This window comes from Schistocerca cancellata, chromosome 3, assembly GCF_023864275.1.
Source record: "Schistocerca cancellata isolate TAMUIC-IGC-003103 chromosome 3, iqSchCanc2.1, whole genome shotgun sequence".
Classification (NCBI taxonomy): Eukaryota; Metazoa; Arthropoda; class Insecta; order Orthoptera; family Acrididae; genus Schistocerca; species Schistocerca cancellata.
This window is the reverse complement of record NC_064628.1, coordinates 610,363,790-610,386,484: the sequence shown is the minus strand read 5'-3', so window position 1 is coordinate 610,386,484 and position 22,695 is coordinate 610,363,790. Positions and strand designations below refer to the sequence as shown.

General features: G+C 42.9%; 1 pseudogene; it reads left to right on the top strand.

The window, feature by feature from the left end:
* Positions 1 to 2,030: 2,030 nt before the first annotated feature.
* Positions 2,031 to 2,148, top strand: LOC126177565 (5S ribosomal RNA; annotated as a pseudogene).
* The last annotated feature ends 20,547 nt before the right edge of the window (positions 2,149 to 22,695 follow it).

Here is a 22,695-nt window from a genome sequence, read left to right as displayed (position 1 = left end):
TGTCCGTTAACATATGCAATTTTTAAATTAGCATAGCTTTTTATGGCTCTTGCAATCAACTTTTAAAGAAAGTTACTGAGAAAATAAACTGTACATTAAATAAATGCGCAAGTATGACAAAATATGAGTTATTCAAATGAATTTTTGGCCGCTTGCTGTCTCAACATCATCAACATTTGTATTCATGCTGTGTTTATTTGCTGTGTAATTGTGGAGAATACGATCTCGTGAGAAACTGTTGCATAATGATAAAATATAAAAAATTTAATAAAGCAAGAAATGAAACAGATACAGATACGTAGCTTTCAGTAATGATAGCTGTAGTGCAGTACTAATATCTGAGATATTGTATGTCGAAATTTCGTGAATCAATTGAAGGTTGTTGATTCAGAGGTTCATTGTGAAAATATTTGGTCACTGTTAATTATTAACTGTTATTGTTATAAAGATACTGATACAGCTGCAGTGTCATTGGATGCACTTCATTTTTCCGGAATCGCTAATGTATTCAGATTTGTATTTAATACTTCACTCTGAACTATTATAGACTCTCACAAGGCAGTAAGACGCAATTTTTCAGCTTGTCTCACAGTCCGCCATTGCTGGTCATTCCGCATTCTGCTAATCCAACGATCTTTTCCAGCATCCTTCTTCTGGGATTTACCCATGTCCAGTCTCCATCCCGGGCTGATCTGGAGCAGCTGCTGCAGTCCACTCCCAGCCCCTGTCCCGCCTGCGTTGAGCCATACATCAAATTCATCTTACGTTGTAGCAGCAGTTTTGGGCTGCCGATTAGCTCGTCTAAAAACGCGTAACGTCACATGTTGTGTTACGGATGACATGCACGTGGGCCTCCACGGTACCTGTGGTACTGTCAAAGGTACCATGACAACTGTGGACTATATGAGCGCCTACGTTACTTCATTCTTGAAGTCTTCACAGATGGCAGTGGCCACTTCGAGCCGCATAACCTATTCGTAAGGCCAGACATATGCTTCAGTGGTTTGAGGAGCATGGCAATGACCTCATGTGGTGTCTTGGCCACCAGATCGGCAGATCTGAAGCTTATGGAACAATGGTTCAAATGGCTCTGAGCACTATGGGAATTAACTTCTGAGGTCATCAGTCGCCTAGAACTTAGAACTACTTAAACCTAACTAACCTAAGGACATCACAAACATCCATGCCCGCGGCAAGATTCGAACCTGAGACAAAGCGGTAGCGCGGTTCCAGACTGTAGCGCCTAGAACCGCTCGGCCACTTCGGCCGGCTCTGATGGAATAGATCTGGGTCGCTACTGGTTGTCAGATCAGCGCACACGAATCACCTGCCCGAAATTTATGGGATTTACTTGACCTGTGTAGACATCTTGCTTATAAAACTGTCCATAGCCATGTCGAACCAGGTCATCGCTGCTGTACTGCATTCCAGAGGTGGACCAACAAACTATTATTTAGGTGGTACTAATGTTATGGGTTATCACAGTACATCGAATATGTGGAAAGCAAGAGTCACATAGGTCGCAGGGAAAACTGAACATTCTACTTGACTGGAAAACAGCGCAGGTTCTTCGATACTTTATGGGAGTCGCACTTTAGATGCGCAGAACTACAAAGCTATGTCGCGGACACTTTTGCTGTTGAACTGCCTGACATGTTTTACGCTCACGTATGATGATAGTCTGAGAGATCGGTAAACTCCACTTTATATTGTTGCTATCATAGCGTTGGCAATTGGGTAAATCAACTATGAATTATCTATCTTTATTTATCTGTGTGTATTGTCTTAATTTGTTTGGTATCGGTCTCGAAGCAACTACAGTATCTTCTACAGATAACTTACGACTGTCATCAACGTGATATGCCCTCGGACGTTTTCCAGCATCCTGCAGTGTTGCATCTGTAAAACTCAGTTTTCCCCGTGTGATTAATCATTTGCTTTTTCTGATTGTTTCAATTGATCCACCAAATTTAACCATAATTCAGTAATAATGTCTACTGTAATATGCGTGATTGTTGAATATTCTGACAGGCAACGGCCTTACCGCAGTGGATACACCGGTTCCCGTGAGATCACTGAAGTTAAGCGCTGTCGGGCGTGGTCGGCACTTGGATGGGTGACCATCCAGGCTGCCATGCGATGTTGCCATTTTTCGTAGTGCACTCAGCCTTGTGATGCCAGTTGAGAAGCTACTCGACCGAATAGTAGCGGCTTCGGTCAAGAATACCATCATAACGACCGGGAGAGCGATGTGCTGACACCACGCCCCTCCTATCTGCATCCTCCTCTGAGGACGACACGGCGGTCGGATGGTCCCAGGCCAGTCGTGGCCTGAAGACGGAGTGCTAGTGCCTAAATACGCTGTAGTGTCCAAGTTAGACATATTAGCTGACCTATGTTTTTTCATCCTTTTAAGCCCAAAGCAGTAATTCAATCGAATTCGAATCTTAAAATGGATAGGCGTCGTTATTTGACTGTCGATGAATGTTTTTACTGCGAGTAGCACAGCGCCTGGAGGAATAGCTTGCTGTGAGTAATGTAGAACCAATAGACGTTAATTTTACACTTTCGCTTTTGAGCCCACATCTAAGTACCTGTACTAAACAATCCTGAAGTGCTTTATTGTTATAGACAATGACGATATAAAAAAAGAGTAAATTAATAAAAATGAAAAATGAAGGGATATATATATATATATATATATATATATATATATATATATAATGTGTGTGTGTGTGTGTGTGTGTGTGTGTGTGTGTGTGTGAATGGTAGCCTCATATCAAACTGATAAATTAACTAAATAACACTTTAACTTTAGCTCCACAGTGTAAGCATAGCATTTACAGACAATAGCGAGTACAGAATACATGCATGACTCTGTGCTTTAATTTACGAAAAACAAGTAGAAAGATCATAAACGTTTGCCACACAATTAAATCAAATTGTAATAATGCGGCCAAATAACTAAAGTTCACAGATTCTTAGAAACAGTTAAATCACGATAAAGTCACGTTGGTGCAACGAATAAGTTACTGAAAATCATCTTTAAATTTATAAGTCCCTACTGATTTCAACTCTCATTCAACAAATATCCTCAATCCCACTAACTCAGTGTAAATCTCCAGCAGCCGTCTGGAGATCTAACCAAACCGGAAATTACACGGCAAAAGACCGAAAAAGGACATTGAACATTGCTCTGCATGTTTATTTAAAGCCATGGACACGTGACTCCTCCTTTATTCCGTTATTCAATACAATGTCTTACAACATCACCATTTTTCGAGAAAGTTGTACTTTACATGAATACATTTTCATCACATAACTAATATTGTCGTCCAGTTTGCGACCTCATCACAAAACATTGAACCAGAATCTCGTAATAATAAGGAACTTCAAGAGATTTATTCGCCGCATGCGGCACTACAGCTTAAGCAGTCAAAACATCAACTTTACATACATTGGCAGTGCAGCTTGACGCTACTCCATACATCAACTTTAAAAACAATAAAATATGGAATTATAGTTAAACAAACATAGTAATCAATGGGGTCATAGACTAGAATTATCGTACTAGTTTTAATGGATTTTCTTCTTGTTGGGCAATATTGGTTTAGGGATATTCACGCTTATTATTCAAAAAATAGTTTTTATTTACTAATTTGTTAAATAATAAAAGTGACTTGTTATCTACATTGCTCATGCCAAGAGCTTTCAAATGACATGTCATATGTGCATTTCACGTGCTCGCAATTGGCTCGTCTCACTGGCACAAATCATAAGCTGTCTATAGTTTTCTCGTAGCAAGTCTGTAAACCATCTTAAGTATTTTTAGCAAATATTACAATTTTTACACTTTTTTATATGTCACTGGGGCCATCTTAACTCACTCAGTGGGCATGTAGTCTGTGTTCCAGCGCTGTCGGGGATTCCCACTGGCGATCAGTTGGTACCTAGCTTACAATGCGTGGCGTGCTATAACCTCTTCCTGTCATCAGACCTCGGCCGTGCGGTTCTAGGCGCTACAGTCTGGAGCCGAGCGACCGCTACGGTCGCAGGTTCGAATCCTGCCTCGGGCATGGGGGTGTGTGATGTCCTTAGGCTAGTTAGGTTTAATTAGTTCTGAGTTCTAGGCGACTGATGACCTCAGAAGTTAAGTCGCGTAGTGCTCAGAGCCATTTGAACCATTCACCAGACCTCTCCGCCGAGGACGAGACCGGCCATGGCGTGCCAGACTTCACGCATGCAAGGCATTCGGGCCAAGGCCTGACCTATCATTCGACTTTGCTCTGTCCTTCTCGGAAGCACCCGGAAAAGTGTGATATTTCATTGCGTATTGCAGTGTGAAATTTTTCGATCGGCACAACTCTCTTCCGTTCGGCAGAGTCGTGGTGTCAGCATTGTTTACTCTCCGCTGTTTTTTCATTGCATGAAGGAGATTCACAGGTCCAGTGGCCGAATGGGAATGACAGAAAAGAGGAATGAGAATCCTAGACATCTGCTAGGCAGTTGCATAGCGACAGGTACGGCAGATTTAGCATGAAATGGCATCAGAATACCATTCAGGAAGAATTTAAAGGTTTAGTTGACAATGAGAGAGCTAAAAATTAAAACGACTGACAGACGGGATTCATGGTTCTGCGCAAGTACTTGGTGCTAAATTTGCAAGCACGGATCATATGAAGCAACTGGTGAACAAATAGTAAAATGTCGTATGTCACATGCATTATCCAGTGTCAGTTGCAACAGTTTTCAATGCAGACTTTACATATTACTGCGAAGTAAGCTGTTTAAGTCAAGGGGTACGCCTGGAACGACTTTTCGATTTGAAACCCGCTGTTGTTGAGTTTATGAGGGAAAAAGGAAAGTAGAAACGAAAACTTGACCCCGAATGGATTGTAGACCTCGTATTTTAAGTAGACTTGACTGCACACCACCCACATTGCAAGGTGAGAAACAACGTGAGTCCAAACTAAACTCCCTGGCAGATTAAAACTGTGTGCCGGACCGAGACTCGCGCTCAAGACCTTTGCCTTTCGCGGGCAAGTGCTCTAACATCTGACTAGCCAAGCACGACTCACGCCCCGTCCTCACAGCTTTACTTCCGCCAGTACCCTGCCTCCTACCTTCCAGACTTCACAGAAGCTCTCCTGCGAACCTTGCAGAACCGGCACTACGCTGCAGAGTGAAAATCTCATTCTGAAAACATTCCCCAGGCTGTGGCTAAGCCAGGTCTCAGCAATATCCTCTATTCCAGAAGTGCGAGCTCTGCAAGGTTCGCAGGAGAGATTCCGTGAAGCTCGGAATGTAGGAGACAGGGTACTGGCGGAAGTAAAGCTGTGAGGACGGGGCGTGAGTAGTGCTTGCGAATCAAAGATGGTAGAGCACTTGCCCGCGAAAGGCAAAGGCCCCGCGTCTGAGTCTCGGTCCGGCACACAGTTTCAATTTGCCAGGAAGTTTCATATCAGCGCAAACTCCGCTGCAGAGTGAAAATATTCTGGAAACGTGAGTCCAGTTCCCTAAACTTACTGGCTTTAAAGAAAGTGGGAGCTGTGAAAAATTAATTGTAGCCTTGAAAGAATTACGAGAATAGTTTTCTAAACGATTTGAGGACACTGAACCTTACATCAGTTTTGTGAGCTGTTTCCAAGACCATCTGCCATTCCAGTTGAAAGCGCGTCAGTGCATGTGCAGATGTACCTGATTGATGTGCTGTGTGATTCCCATTTTAGAGACAAAACCATTTACGTTAAAATTGTCCAGGACATCTACATTGTTATCATCAAGTGGAGTTTCCATCTCACGGTGATTGCAAAAGTGCTGCTTTATTTCGAGCAACACATGTGTGCAAAAGACCTTTTTTCGATTACGAAATATAATGATGATGTGACAAACAACCTGCGAAAATCTGTGAAATTGTTTTTTTTATTTTTTTATTTTTAAAATCTTATGGGACTTAACTGCTAAGGTCATCAGTCGCTAAGCTTACACAGTACTTAACCTAAATTATCCTAAGGACAAACACACACTCACACCCATGACCGAGGGAGGACACGAACCTCCGCCGGGACCAGCCGCACAGTCCATGACTGCATGTGTCTGCTCCTGTACGTGCGCAAACAGACTGTAACACATAAAAATTTTATTGTCTCTTCAATGCATCTCCAGTTGCCAAAGTTGTTAAATAACACTGAAAATGTATTTCGTTTGTGATCTATGTTGTTGAGAAATACGAAATATGATCCAAAGTAAATGCAGTGCAACTGCACCGCCATCTAAATATGGCGTATCTGCAGTTTCCCCGTTTCCTCCTCCTACCACTCAAACAGTGTGGTGTGGTGGTGGAGAAGTGTGCAACCAGGATGAATGCTCTGACACGCGAGCTAGGGTACGGTTTGTGAGCCGAATTCCTGGTCGCCCCCGATTAAGAATGTGCATTGGGCTTATTTATGAGCGAGGTATTACCGTCTGTAACATCATAGATCAAGGGTCGACCTGCGACAGCAATCGCACACTTGCGTACGGGCCGCTAGACGCCGCCGCGAGCGCTAAGAGTGCATTGCGATCGCAGGAGCGCGTGTTGCGTACGGGCCGCGAGGTGCCGCCACGAGCGCAACCGTATATAAGTGCCGACGGAGTTCGGCCATCTCTCATTTTGTTGGCATCTCATTTTTGCCTATTTTATTTGCTTAGTTGCTTAGCTCTTATTCGTTTATTGCTCATGTTATTGTGCTCTCTTTCAGCCATTCTGATTGTTTTGATTTACTCCCAATTGAGAAGTGCTCATTTTGGCATTTCACTTTTGCATATTTCTCATTTTGCTAATAATATGCTCCTTAGTTTTTTTACAGTTGAATTAATTAACATAGTCTCATGTACTGTTTGTTCATTTTAGCCTGTTCATATTTTGATGTTCTTTAAATACTGTGATAATTATCGGAAGCATTTCTTCCCCTAAACTTGTGGTAAAGTATTCTCGATGTAGGATTTGTTCTGTGACACAGGTGTAAGGTTTTGCATATAAATTATATACGAAACTGTGCTTTAAAAGGAATTTATTTTTTTCAGTTTGTACTACATCAGACGACAATTTTGTGATATGAGGGAGAAATTTGAGGGGCGAACCCATGGAAATAGTCGTACGTGATCCCCTTTAAAAATAAAAATTTGTGTGACACTGAAGGAACGTGACAATGTAGGCACCGAAAATGTATATATATATAGAATTATACGTCGCACGTCGTATTGTTTGCTTTCCCCAAAACACATCTACTGCTGGATATCGAAACAGAGCCGTCGGGAGTCTGATAATGCCACTGCTGCTCAAAGCGTTTCTGTGATTTATGTTCTTCGACAGATCGCATTACCGGGAGTTCTTCTAGTCGCATTCATAATACGGTCTCGTAGGAAGAGAGTGTCAGCTTGGGGAACGAGGTCGCGCTTTACGGACGTCTGCGGGAGCGCGACGACACCTCTAAGTGGAACAGGCAGCCCCCCGGGGCGGTATTAGCACGCGCTTCGCTGCTGATTGGTGGAGCGTGAGAGATAACGGCGGCACGGCGACGCTGCTGTCACGAAGCGACGTCGCCGCCCCCTCCTCTCTCCTCTCTCTACAGCCGCCATCCGCACAGACCGGGGAGGACGCATTGCCAGCCTCCCAGTTATTACCCAGGCGCTGTTTCCGCCAAACGTTGCTAGTGGACCGTACGCAGTAAACGCCACGACATAGGTCAACACAGTTCTTTGCACTAAAGAACAACTCTTATACACATATTGTAAGTCAAATGTGTATTACTGTCTTCCAGAGTATCAGAATCTTCACATTCAGGTCTCTATTCTGCAGTTCACATTTAAGTTCAAGGCGGAGATTTCATCGAAACACTTTCACTTTATTTCCAAACAATCCCAATCTCGAACAGCTCGCGGGAAGAACGAACACTTTAATCTTTTAGTGAGAACTCTGATTTCTCCCTTTTTTCCCTACAATGATCATTTCACGCTTTGCAGGTGGCCTTCAACAAAATATTTTCGCATTCAGAGGAGAATGCTGGAGACTGAAATTTAATAAAAAGATCTCTCCACAACGAAAAACCCCTTTGTTTTAATGATTGTGATCCCAGCTCTCGTATCATATTCGTGACACTTTCTCCTCTATTCCGTAATAGTACGAAATGAGCTGTGCTTCTCGGAACTTTTTCGGTATCCTCTGTCAGTCCAACTTGGTAAGTAGGCCATACTCTAGCAGAGGACGAATAAACACAATGTAGGCAGTCTCTTTAGTAGACCTGTTGCTTCTTCTATGAGATCTGCCAATACGGGACAGTCTCCGGTCCGCCTTTCCCACAACACTATCTATGTGAGCTTTCCGATTTAAGTTTTTGGAATTGTAATTCATAGATATTTAATTGAACTGACAGCCTTCAAATTTGTATGATTTATAAAAGAATGGTTCAAATGGGTCTGAGCACTATGGACTTAATTTCTGAGGTCATCAGTCCCCTAGAACTTAGAACTACTTAAACCTAACTAACCTAAGGACGTCACACACATCCATGCCCGAGGCAGGATTCAAACTTGCGACCGTAGCGGTCGCTCGGTTCCAGACTGTAGTGCCTAGAACCGCTCGGCCACACCGGCCGGCTATGATTTATAGTGTAACCAAAATTTAACAGATTTTTTTAGTACGCATGTGGATGACCTCAAACTTTTCGTTATATACAGATAGTTGCCAGTTCTCGCACTATACAGATGTCGCGTGTAGGTCATTATGCAGTTCCTACTGGTCATCTGATGACATAACAAGGTGGTAAATGATAGCATCACCTTCGAACACCGTAAGATGGCTGGTCAGATTTTCTTCTAGCTCGTTTGAACAGATTAGAAACAGCAGAGTTCCTGTAACAACTTCCTTGGGAACGCTAGATGTCATTTCTGTTTTACTCGGCATCTTTACGTCAGTTATTGTGAACAGCGACCTTTCAGACAGGAAATCATTAATTCAGTCGCACAACTGAGACAGTAGTTCGTAAGCATACAATTTGATTGAATGCCGTTTGCGAGGAACGGCGTCAAAAGCATTTAGAAAATTTGGAAATACAGATTCAATTTGAGTTCGCCTGTCGATAGCACTCATTGCTTCGTGAGAGTAAGGAGCTAGTTGGGTTTCACGAGAACGATGTTTTCTGACGCCGTATTGACGGCGTGTCACCATCTAAAATGAGAGAAATCGTCATTTCCAACCCACACTACAAAGTAGACTAGCTAGAGATAACTCAGTGTGGTGCTGATAAGTCATGTCGAAGCCAGTATAATATGAGTGATAAGAACAACAGAGTGACAGGAGAGTGAAAGGTCTGTTCATTAAGTGGGTTATTTTCTTAACAACTTTAAAACAAATAAATTAGGACAAAACTTAATCACCTCCCATGATCACTTTGGACAAAAAACACACCAAAAGTAGCAATTTACCAAAAATTTTAAAAATTTAATTTCTAAACACACGCGACAGGCACTGTAACAAAAAGCAGTTTGACTTCAATGTTTAGGCCCAGCAGCCACCTTAACAAGGAATTTAGAAATTTAACTTAATGTTAAGGCCCAATGACCATTTTATCAAAAAATTTTAAAATCTGAATTTGTTTGAGACACAACAGGCACTAGAGCAAGAACAATTCAGTAATTACGGAGAATGGCCAGTTTACCGAAAAACACTCTAAAAGTTGAATTTAAATAAGCAAGTATAGCATATACTTAAAAATAGCAAAATGTCGAATATTTGCTTCCGATAATTTCATTCTTCAGAGGCTGAATCTGAATTCATAAAATTATAGACATGGAGGCTTCCTTCAGCACTTATTTGAAAGGAAAATGTAGCCTTCTTCAGGTTCCTCCTTGGTTGCTGGCAGTTGCATCAGGAGCCCTTTTGATGCCCTGCACAGAAGGGCCCTTCAACATCCGATAAGACTTTCAGGTGTCAGTAGAGGTGAAGCCGTTGTTCCCTGCCAGCAACGATCACGGCGAGCTGCCTATGCACTGTTGATCGTTTCAGCTGGATGCCAACAAACGTTCCATTTCTGAAAGCCTCGCTGCCCCACGGTGCGGTTGTCGTGCGCCCTCTAGCACCGAGATGGCACTCGGCGTGACCGCAGGGAAATTCAGAGTTACGTAGGTAGCAGCCGCGGAATGGAGTCGTGTCCATCATGACACAGTAAGTCTACTTGATGGCTCGCGCGACGGATTCCAACCAGGCGCCACTGACTGTTAGGCTCTTTGCCTCCATGGAGCTTCGCATATTTTCTGGGTGATGGCTTCGGTGCTACTTTCCTTGTAAAATTCTCTGAATACTACCGGTGACTGTCAATCAAGAGAACTGTTTGCATGCACTCATTGAGGAGGCACCCAACTGGAACTTAACCTCAAAATCCGTATTAAATACTGTGGACGTCTGCTCAGTGATGGAAAGAAGGCATTATTGCTTTAATTTATGCAAGCGAGATTAGTCGCGCTTACGCTGAGTCACAACCCAACGCAAGACTTACTCCTACTTAGTGACGTTGTAAGGACGTGACGCGGTAACGAAAGTAGATAACCAGAGCAGAGTCGAACGGCGAGTCATCCTATCAACGATAAGGGCCGCAAATTGGAAATCCCGCTCACAAAAGCGACTTTGACAAAAGACAGCGTTATCGTGAGCGTGCGCCTGGGGACGAGCATCTCGGAAAAGGAGGTTTATTCACGTGCTACTTTCGTGAGCATCTATGGAAAGTGGTTGAAGTTCGGTGACACCACAAGTAGGAACAAGCTGCTCGACGCTGATGCCTCATCGCAGACAATTGTGGCGACGGCCTATGGAACATCTGACTCCAGCGTACAGTTCCGGAGCAGGCGCAGGCGTTTTGGAGCACACCGTTCAGGACCCAAAGTCAGGCATGGGCCCCACAGCAAGCAACTCTACGTGTTCCTATGTTGATCCAACGACATCGTCAATCATGGCTGCGGTAGCAGGGTCATCGAGATTTGACTGTGGCTCGAATAAAACATTTTGTCTCGTCAGATGGACCTTTTTCAACCAGGTCTACCGGATATGCTGTCATCCACGTGAATGACTGCTCTAAATTTGCACGGCGCCAGTGACACAAACCAGTGGGAGCAGTATTATACCATGAGAGACGTTCACCTGTTTTTCTGTGGTTCATATGTTACTAACCGAAGGCATCATTACAGCTGTGGCCCACGTGAGCATTATTGCAAACCAGCAGCATCCCGTTATGCTTGACATTTTCCCCAAAGGCAATTATATTTCCCAACGGGATAACATGCCACGTCACAGGGTAAAATCGTACTACAGTGATTTGAAATGTCTGACAGTAAACTCACATTGATATCTTGGCCAACCAGTTCACTCTCTATGAGCGCGATGGGACACATATGTAATGCTATTGGGCACCAACGCCATGCTACCAAAGCTCTGGTACCATAAACATCTGGAAATATATCAAGGACTTGCAGAACACATGCAGCTCAGAATCGCTGCTGTATTCCCTTCCAAAGGTGGACCAGCATGAGGTCATAATGATCTGGCTCATCATACTACACACTGATGAAGCTTAAAGACTGTCTGCACTTTATACAGACATAGCCAAACAACAAATTTCCTAAGACCTTACACTACGTGAAAGCTACAGGAAGCGGGCCAGTCGTTCCCGCTCAGGTTTGCCAACATTCATGCGTTGCGTCAAGCAAATCTGTGGCGAGACCTTCTCCCTTTCACACGGCCTGCAGATCTGGTGTAGTTTTATGCACAAGATTTCAATGGTTCTTGGGAGCTGCTTTGAGAAGGACAGCTGTCGGCAGAAGTAAGAGTAAGATCCCACTTAATTCCAGTCGAGGGGCTATACACTGATTGTCATAAAAGATAGCTACCCAGGACAAGGCGGACTGCGATCATTGTTGGAAAACAGGCAGACACACATAGTAAAAGATTACACTATCAGCCGTGAAGGGCCAACTTTTATTTCACTATACGGCCACAAAACGTACATCATAGCGAGGGATGTTAGGAACGTAACGTCCAATAGGGCGCGAAATGGAAACCACAGTGAAAATCCGATGAAGCTTTGAACAGATCTGTTGGGCAGTGTCTCGTCGATCGCATCATGCCGCTCTTTTCGGTTATGAGCACACAATGACCGCGTAAAGACGCCTAGAAAATTGTGTCTTCCACCAACTATGACGACCTGGTGAGACATCTGGCTTGATGTCATGCAGCCCACATAATATAATTGAGTGCCCTTCATGACAGTTCTCGGCCGCACTCAACAGGGGCAATGAAGATGCTCCAGCAGCGTTTTCGATAGGAAGTGATCACCCACAATACGGCCCATAATTTACTCTCCTGAGTACAATCTCTGCTTGCATGAACCGTTGGCTACGAAGACAACATTTTGGCACAGGCAACGAGCTGTAGAATAGCTTAGAGAATTAGGGGAAAGCACAGGCGGCTGCCTTCTATGACGAGGATAGTGGAAAGGTAGTAGACGGTTATGACGAATGTCACTGTCGGAGAGGCGACTATGTAGAGAAGTAGCTGGATAGTTTTGCTAACTGTTGCAAATAAAAAAAATTATTTTAAAGGTTGTTTCCATTTCGCGTTCTATCGGACCTAACTTTCCGTCGGGCCCTTGCGGTCTTAAATACAATCGTCCAGACGTCGCGGCATGTAATTTTACAGGCCTTAAATGTAGTTCTATGATACTCCATCTCATACCATTTGTATCTGAACGCAAAGTTCCCACAGATTTATGGGTGGAGGTGAAGTCCTGATGGAATACTTAATATCGCACAATCTCGATCGCGGAGGGATCGGGGAATGCGGATGTCCATGGCAAGTGTCCATAGCCGCAATCTGAGGAGGCGGAAATGGTATTTGGACGAGCGTTGTCCTGTTTAAATATGTTTAAATAGAACATGGGGTGGGCGCGGAATATGACGACCGGACCACGTAGCATTTTGAAGCCCATTTCCTCGCTGATCAACCAGATGTGGAACGAGTCGTCCGGGAGTAGTGCAAGTGTTGTTACACTGGCTAGGGTGGCCGTTTGGAACGCACTACTATCAATCAATGATCAATGGGCATGACGTCGCGACCCCACTCACACGTGCACGTGGCCACCATGGACACCATGCACAAGCAGTCATTGTCACAACTCAATATGTGCAACATATGCACCCAGTATGCAGCGGATCAGTTCAAATGGTTCAAATGACTCTGAGCACTATGGGACTTAACATCTGAGGTCATCAGTCCCCTAGACCTAGAAACTACTTAAACCTAACTGACCTAAGTACACCACACACATCCATGCCCGAGGCAGGATTCGAACCTGTGACCGTAGCAGCAGCGCGGTTCCGGACTGAAGCGCCTAAAACCGCTCGGCCACAGCGGCCGGCAGTGGATCAGTCGGGTCCTTCTGGATGCAGCTCTTCTTATGACGGTAACTCTATTTGAATCCTTGATCGAGCTCTTCTAGTCACCACAGAAGATTCTTCGCTATGTTGTTGGCTCATTATCTTACCGATAATCCGAACGTAACGGGTCGGTTCACATTTCACTGTACTACTCCAGAGTTCGTCGCACGGATTCACTATTAGGTTTACTCAGTGTCTGGGAGTGGACAGCTGCCTCCTTGTTATGATCTGAAGATGACCGGTGAAAACCACAACCTGTAATTTCTTTTGGGAAATGTATGTGATTCTCCCGGAAAATATTTTACCCCCTCTGTATAGGAGAATGAGTACGTTAACGCCGTGTGTTGTCTGCTCCAGGACACCAGCAAAAGCGAAGACTGAGTCCTGGAGTTCCAAAGCAACATGGTACGGTAATAGTATAGGTTCTTTGGGTGCCACTTGTTACAGAAACAGGAATTGAAGTCGGGAACGGGGATTCTGGCAGATGAGGTCTGAATAAAACGTTCTTGGTGTTCAAGCCGCATCAATTCGAATAAAATCCTCGAGCTTTCGATAACCATCTCCGGCATCGTCGTCAAGAGTTCACTGACTGCCGGTTCTGCTACGGTTTCTCGCTTATATAAGCATGATGACATCATAAGCAGCCAATCAGATAAACCCAATGTGTGGCGCGTGCGTAAATCGACCCGGGCAGCTAGCGGAGCTGTTGCCCGTGGCAGCACCGGTGGCGCCTGGGGCAGGCGCCACGTTTGCCGCTCCCGCATCGCGCATCTGTCTCTGCTTTCTTTCGATGTCCAACGCCCGCCCCCATGCCCTGCTGAGTGTGTACCCCTGGTCTCTGTTGAAAATGTTGTTGTTCAAACGGATTTGACCGCTTCCTGTGTAACGGAGTGCCTATGTGAAGATGCATGATCCAACGCTTTTGTATTTTCGAATTTTATTTTATGTCCATTTTCTAGGCAATGCTCCGCTATGACCGACTTGTCAAGCTCCCTTTGTTTTATAAGGCGCTTATGCTCAGTACAACGCTTCACAACCACGTGAATTGTTTGTCCGATATACATGCTGCCACATTCACAGGGGACACTCGATGAGCTATGTCGTCTTTAACAGGGCGCAACATACCTCTTATCTTGGGGGCGGGCCGGAACACTGGTCTTAGTCCATGTTTCTGCAGCAGACGTCCTAACTTCCTGCTAATTGCTCCACAGTGTGGCAGGAATGCACTCCGTTTGGCATCTTCACTGATTCACCAGGTGTCTTTCGCCGGCGGCCCTTGAAAGCGTTTACGATGTCTCTTTTGCTGTATCCATTATCCCCGAAAACACGTTTTAAGTTCTGCAATTCAGACTGTAGGTGGTTGTCGTCAGATATAATCTTGGCTCTATGAATCAACGTGTTCAGGACCGCTTTCTTGTGTACAGGGTGGTGGAAACTACTGGCGTTCAAGTACCGACCAGTGTGTGTTGGTTTCCGGTACACTGAACGACACTCTCTCGAGTGTCTCAACAAATTTCTGCGAGTTGACAACATGGTGTCACAGTCGTTGCAACCGAGACTGATTAACATTACGTCATCGTGCTGCACTTCATATCACTTCCAAAGACACGAAGAAACCCCTCCCTTCCTCAAGGGTGAGTTGTAAGGCCCAGGCATTTCACTTCACAATAAGACCGAATCTTGTGAATTTCTTCCTGTTTTGGAGTGTATTTTATTTTGTAAATTTCACATTTACTAGATATCGGCAGATAGCAGAAGCTATGCGCTGAACTATTCCGCACTACATATTACGATGGCAGCGAATAGGAAGATGGTAAACAACGAAGGTAATTTGGACGAGTGGTCCATATGGGGTGGCATTGAATCATGGGAGTGGGGAGGAGTACGCGAGCCCTGACAGGGTATCTTGTTTGGCAGTCAATACTTACGGGAACCACAAAAATCAGAATTTTCTTTATTAAATGCTAATTATTAAAATCCAGTTTTGACGTGGCAGATACTGGGAGGAGACCACAAGCAATTAAAACTTTAATACTACAGTAACACTATTCATTACACCAGTTAAGTGCTACATAGTTTTACGATGTAAGCAAGAGATTTCGATCGCGTGCCGATAGCCTGTTGGCGATAGGATGTAGTCGGAGCCTCCTCTTATGAGATAGTCGGCTTAACCATGCTCTTTGAATGCAGTTACTTCTTAATCTTTTTTGAAATCATTGCGGAACTTACTTTAAAAAAATGGCTCTGAGCGCTGTGGGACTTAACATCTGAGATCATCAGTCCCCCAGACTGAAGCGCCTAGAACCGCTCAGCCACAACGGCCGGCCGAACTTATTTCAAATAAATTATCTGTCTGCATGTCCACTTATGACCACACGTAGCACGCTTCCATCTTCTGAAGAATTAAATACATACAAGAGCTGCTTCGAGGGACAACATCTACAAGAGATTCGGGAGAAACAGGTAGAACGAAATTCTTCGCGCCGATTCAGTAAGATAATTCACGAAAGAGTTAGCCTAACTAGCACAGTCTCAGATGAGAAGACGTGACCAGTTGCATCACCTATACATCATCTGTACCACTTTCTACGGAATCGCAGCTAAACTGAGAAAATTGTGCATTCGTTTAGTACAGCGAGGAGATTTTGCAAGCTCTACGTGCATACAACGGTCTAGTAAAGTTGGTAAAGAAGTATTTTAGCTGCTTCATGGAGGTATAGAAGCAATCATCTGCTACACGTTCCATCCACGGATGGATTTAAACGTAACGTGCACTGAAAAGTTTCCACTATTACTCATTTAATACCGGTTTGCAGAGCTTGTACACTTCAGCAGGTACCATCGACGCGAACGCCAACTATTTAGCTGTTTTAACGTTTTATCTAGTGAATGCCTGCCAGCGACATGTACGAAACCTATATACTGGACGTCCGGTCGTCTGGATCATGTACACGTACAAAATTAGCACACAGGCTACGCGTGTGGAGGTAGAAAGCAAGCGGACACACCGCAGCGCCTGTGAGCGCTCATTACGCCAAACATGGCTCGCGGACACGCCTCGTATGTGCAGATAATTAATGGAGAATGACGAGAGCTGCCCGCGTAGGGGGCTGTCGGTGGAGCCAACAGCATTAACGCTGTCCGCACTGCTGCTAGGCAAAGGATACATGTTGTTTACCGCCTTTACCGCACCTGAAACCTTCCTGCTACACATTCATTCCACTCTAATGTTCCCATCCTCCCACTGAAACTGATATTTCATTAAATTGTAGATACACGGTATGCCAGAAAACGGTTTCCACGCAAATTTGTTTCTCTTTTCTTGAATTAGTACTTGCAACGTCCTGATTGACCAACTTCAATGCCAAATAATTCGAAAACGACGCAAGTAATCGATTTTTTTTCCTTCTTCTCACCACAGTCTACACGTCTACACTGCACTACCTTTAAGAACTTTTCAGATTGTTTTCTGAGCACCTTGTGTAATCCAACACCGCGCAGTGTGTTATTTCTTACTCAAACGTGGGAAAAGAACTTGGAAACGTACGATGTGCAATTGTCTATAGCCTTATAACTACGTGAAAATAATAAAAGCATTTCATTTCCAAAACAGATGGTATGGTGGCAGCCATGACCGTCAGTTTGAAATATCCTGCGATGCTCGGCAGGGACCTGTATGTACAGCAATGGCATTCGCAAACGACCTCCTCATTTTGGAATACTGATTACCGGTTTGACGTCTGGACCTTGATATGCAGGTTGGTGTGCATGCCATCAGAAATCAACCAAATCGAAAGGATTTGTTGATGCAGCATGAACGAGTAAACTGTCTAGTACAGTTTATGACTGGAGACTTAGTTTGTATTACTATATGACAACAGTGACGAATTAATGGATTTTGTTATCTGAGGACAATGATTTCATATCGCCAAATATGGTTTTTAAATGCTTTTATGAACCTGTTGACGTTCCGTGGACCAAAACTGATTGTTAAACAAAAAATCTTTTTCCAGCAGCTCTTGTTGGCAACCACGACGTTCTTCAAATATTTACGAGGGGCACGACCGTCTGATAATTGCTAATCGTTATGGACTATTCTGGAAACTTATGAAGTCTCATAAAACTTCCTACGGGGCATAGTGTAACAGTTTAATTTGGTGTACAATACCTAATAATCGGTAGAGCAAGCGCGTTGTATTCTACTTCCTTCGCGGATGAGTTACATTGCCTTAAGATCTATATGAATCTCATACAACTGATACAACATTCTTCTCAGAAGAAATGTGGTAATAGTTTCACCAAAACCTGTATGGTCTGGAAAAACCTAAAGGCATCTTGGATGCCTTAAATTTGATGTCAGTACGAAAAGTTTTAATGTTCGTCAAAAAGCATTAAAAATATTGAAATTATGAATTTCGACAGTTCCAAATATTAATATTGTATAGCATTTAATTGGAGCTTGTTTTGAAAATATGTTGTATAACACAAATCAAGCCAACATGAATGTAGTTCTTCATGTTTGTTATACTGAACACTAGTTTGTGTTAAACTCTGCTCCGTACTGTGGTACACTGTAACAGTTTACATAAATACTTAATACTCTTAGTAAATATAATAATTTCATTTTTTTGAGTAATTTTATCCAGCATTCGTTTTTGCTGAATAAACGTAGCTCTGTAGTGAGTGGATTTGGAATTTCATGTTACCATTGGCTCAGTCGTGCACTGGCGCCTGCCCACCTCCGGACTCTTCTACGATGGTCATCACGCATCAGACAACTCCCGCAATTCTCGGGACAGAGAACCTATGGCAGATATTTAAGATTTTTTTCATGATAGCGGTTGTTTGATGAAATCACCGCTGTGTACTCCAATTCAGTCTGGCAACTTTCCGCGTTGACAACTTCTTGCCGCAAAATGAAAATGTGCCTGCTGATTAAACTTGAAATAATCATCCAAGGACCGAGGAAGGTGGCGCAGTGGTTAGCACACTGGACTTGCATTCTGGAGGACGACGGTTCAGTTCCGCGTCCGGCCATCCTGATTTAGGTTTTCCGTGATTTCCCTAAATCGCTTCAGGGCACGGCCGAATTTCTTCCCCATCCTTCCCTAATCCGATGGGACCGGGGACGTCGCTGTTTGGTCCCCTCCCCCAAATCAACCGACCAATCATCCAAGGGACATAGACATACAGTATTAGCAATCCGCGTCATCCCGTACGCGATTGGAGAAAGCTGTCTCTACTAAACTGCATCCAGGTGGCAGCATGTAACAACTTCCTCTAGTTTAAGACTACCGATCAAGATAATAACTTATGAAAGTCATTAATATGACCGAAAATTATTTCTGAACTGTTTATTTACATGCAGATGCACTTGAAATCAGGACATTATGTGTGTAGTCTTTATAAATGTACTTGTACTGGTCATCTGAGAATGGCCTTTTGTGGCTGAAATCAGCCTGATACCTTATGACACGTAGACGTTGCGAGGTGTCGGGTAAAAGTTATACTTACAAGGGGAGGTCGCCAATTGTGAAATTCAGATTCGATTCATACTGCGCATAATAAAAGCTCATGGCCAGAGGTGTAATGTGGCAAAGCACCAAGCTGCACTTCTCAGCCGTTGTCGAGAAAATCGACAGTTAAAAGAAACCGTTGTGGTGAAATACTCTCTACGATTAGTAATTTTCTACAACGTCGTGGTGCAGCGGTAAGCGCTCGGGTTCGTAATCCGAAGGTCGCCGGATCGAATCTCGCGCCATGCCACCTTTTTTTAAGTATTTGTTTTTTGTAATTCAAATGTGTATATATAATTCCCGGCGATCAGTTGCAACAATTATGCATATAATAAGTTGTTGAAAGTCGTTTGTCGTGGAAAAACTGACTACTTCGAACATCATTATGTTTTCCGCAAACAAAGTTGTATTTCACGAATGTTATTAATTGTCTTCATAATGTTAACTACGTATAGTTAACGTAAGACGTAGAAACGATATTCCGAAACGAATACCTATAGCCTAAGTCAAACGTTCGAATTAGAATAGAGACCCCACGAACACAAATTTGCTGTGGCAGGTATGAAATATAAACTCCGTTACTCGCTCGTTACACTTGAAGGACAGATGTTGAATGGGCCGAAACGAGCCGCCGCATAACAGCGTAGTTGCCTGCTAACTTCGAAAGAAGGTAGATGCGGTCCCTAGCTTTGGTACACTCTGTTAAACAAACGGAAAAATGGAGGCGGTACAATTGGAGAGCCACCCGCCTTCACCAACACGCATAAGCAATTCATTGATAGTTTATATATATATATATTGGAATTACAAAAAACTAATAATAAAAAAAATTGCATGGCGCGAGATTCGATCCGGCGACCTTCGGATTACGAACCCGAGCGCTTACCGCTGCGCCACGACGTTGTAGAAAATTACTAATCGTAGAGAGTATTTCACCACAACGGTTTCTTTTAACTGTCGATTTTCTCGACAACGGCTGAGAAGTGCAACTTGGTGCTTTGCCACATTACACCTCTGGCCATGAGCTTTTATTATGCGCAGTATGAATCGAATCTGAATTTCACAATTGGCGACCTCCCCTTGTTAGTTATTAATTTTGTGTTTGGCGTACTTGTGAGATTTTCGAATACAAAGCAATTTACAATGACCTGAAAACTATTTGTGCGAACAGCCAGAAAGTGATGGATAATGTACAGTCCACAGTATTCAGTCCACAGGTCCGTCCTTCAGCTCGCTGAAACTGACATAAAATGCTATCTCTAAGAATAAGGCAGATGATTTCAGGAACCACGACGATAACAAAAGTCTACTGCCGTTTAACTGAGCAGTATATTCAGACAAATTTTCACACGTGCAAGAATTAGTTTGGAACATCATTAAAGGTCGTTCTATCTTTCTCAGCAATTGACACAGTTCAGAGACGATTTCTACTTTTTGTTCCTAATTACGTGGAGTTCATAGGTCTCCATGAAAGTGGAGAATACTCTTGACACTTACCGCGCGATTTTGTATAATATAACAGAAAATCGAAAACGAAACACGGGCTGTCCACTTAAATTATTAATGTAAGTTTAATTTTACATAGTTTCACAAGATATACATGTGTAACATTCGATAAAAAAAAAATAAACACTCATGTCAGTAGTCATTAACGCCGTCCAAGCCTTGAGCGGATATGGGCACGGGAAGAAGTACTGCATATTCTGTAGCAGAACGAAAATATTCTGTATGACTGACGACGATGGAATAGTTTCTGAAGTGCAGACACCCCAGTCTTTATATAATTTTGGTGTGGATGGCGAAGGGAACGCTCCAAAATTGCTTGCAGTATCGACAGCAGCGCTCACCTCGCACCCTTCTTGACTACACATTTATTTACATCGTTTGTAACTGAAGGCCTACAACGATTCTAATTTTTCTCTAAGTAAATCTACACTCTTTTTTATATATAGTTAACAACTTTACGGTTTAACCTCCAGAATTATTCAAATAGAACCGAGATAGTGGCCTCTGAACTGTTCCATTTCTATATTCTGTGGCTTTGTTGAATTACAATATAATGGTGAAAATTGGTACAGTTTCATTATTACTTAAAGCAAATACAGTACTGTCATTTCAGCTCTGTATCTTATTTAGTAAAGTAATTTATCTAACTCGTGTTTCCAGTTTTTAGCTCGAAAACTGGTTTTTACTTAATAATTCAATAGATAAAGAAGTCACATCTTGAAAACTTCTACCATATGTTTTTAACTTCAATATCTTGCGGCTTTGAGAGTTCGAAAATTGTAGAATATTTCAAGAAATAAAAGAGGTAGCTTCATGTAAACCTCTACAGGATGTTTTTATAACCAACTGAATCTCATTCCAAAAGTACAATTTTCTAAGTTTAATATTAAGCACTATTATAATTTCGGAAAAACGGGATTTTTTAATAAATTATTTACCAGATAACGCTGATACACGAAATATACATAATCCTGTCAATTTTTGCAACAGTATTTAATTTTAGATAAATAATACAACCTCTTTTTGCGCTCTATTTCTGGCTACCGCCATGCTCTGCTGTCTTCACCTTGGCCGAAGGACAGAAATCGTTACATTAGACAGTCCGGTAAGAGCTTGCTTCCCCACGACTTTTGTCTAATTAGTAAAACCAATTCAGGCAAAAAAGTCCTCACTGGGCAGTTTTGTACGGGTTGTGGATTCAATTTGAAATGCACTATTAATCTTTAACGTTTATAAATAAGCAAGCAATGCTATCCACATCGTGAAGTTTTGTTTGAATATCACAGTACTCTACTTGGCAAGGTTCTATAGAGGTCTGGTGTCTGAACTTACTTAACCAGGGAGCTATAGGCGGACGTGAATTTCAGCCTGGACGCCGAACCGTTGTGTAACGGCATTTTTCACACAAACAATATGATTTCAATAAATTGTTCCCGGCAAACGCCGGGGTGGTTCCTTTGCAGAAGGCACGGCCGACTTGCTTGCCCATACTTTCCAACCCTGTGCTTTGTCTCCAGTGTCCGGATCGTCGACGAGACGTTAAATTATTTCTTTCCTTTCTATAACGGAGGACACGAAGACACTTTCAGAATTTTCCAGAAAATTAAGTGAGATTATAATGTTGCATTCAGTTAAATATATGTCAAGCACTACTTATACTTTTCGTTGAACTGTGAAAGCACTTCCAACTCCTGTACGTATCAATTAAATCGAAGTCAGATCGTATTAATACCCACACTTGGGTCAACAGTTTATGTAAAAAGAGGAATATTTTCTTGTTAATTATGTGCTCAGTTTAGCTCAAAAAGAAGTAGAAGTCTTTCAAGTTTATGGCTAATCCCATTTGTGTTACTACTACTTTCGTCTTTCTTTGTTTTACTCTCAATCCACCTTCAGTACTCATTTGATTGTCCAATCCAATCAACACGTCCCGTAATTCATCTTCACTTTCACTGATGATCGCACGTTAACAGCGAATCGTATCACTGATCTCTTTTCACCCAAAATTTTAATCGCACTCATCAATTTGCTTCCTCGATGTGTAGATTAAACAGTAAGGGGAGAAAAACTGCATCCCTGCATTTCATCCTAAATTAGGGACTGTGTGGATGGTATCCTTGAGGAAGTCTGATGCTACGTCGTCAGTCTCATAGATATCGTTTTGAATAATCATTCGGTTTCCATTTCCCACAACGAGTCTGGAAATTCC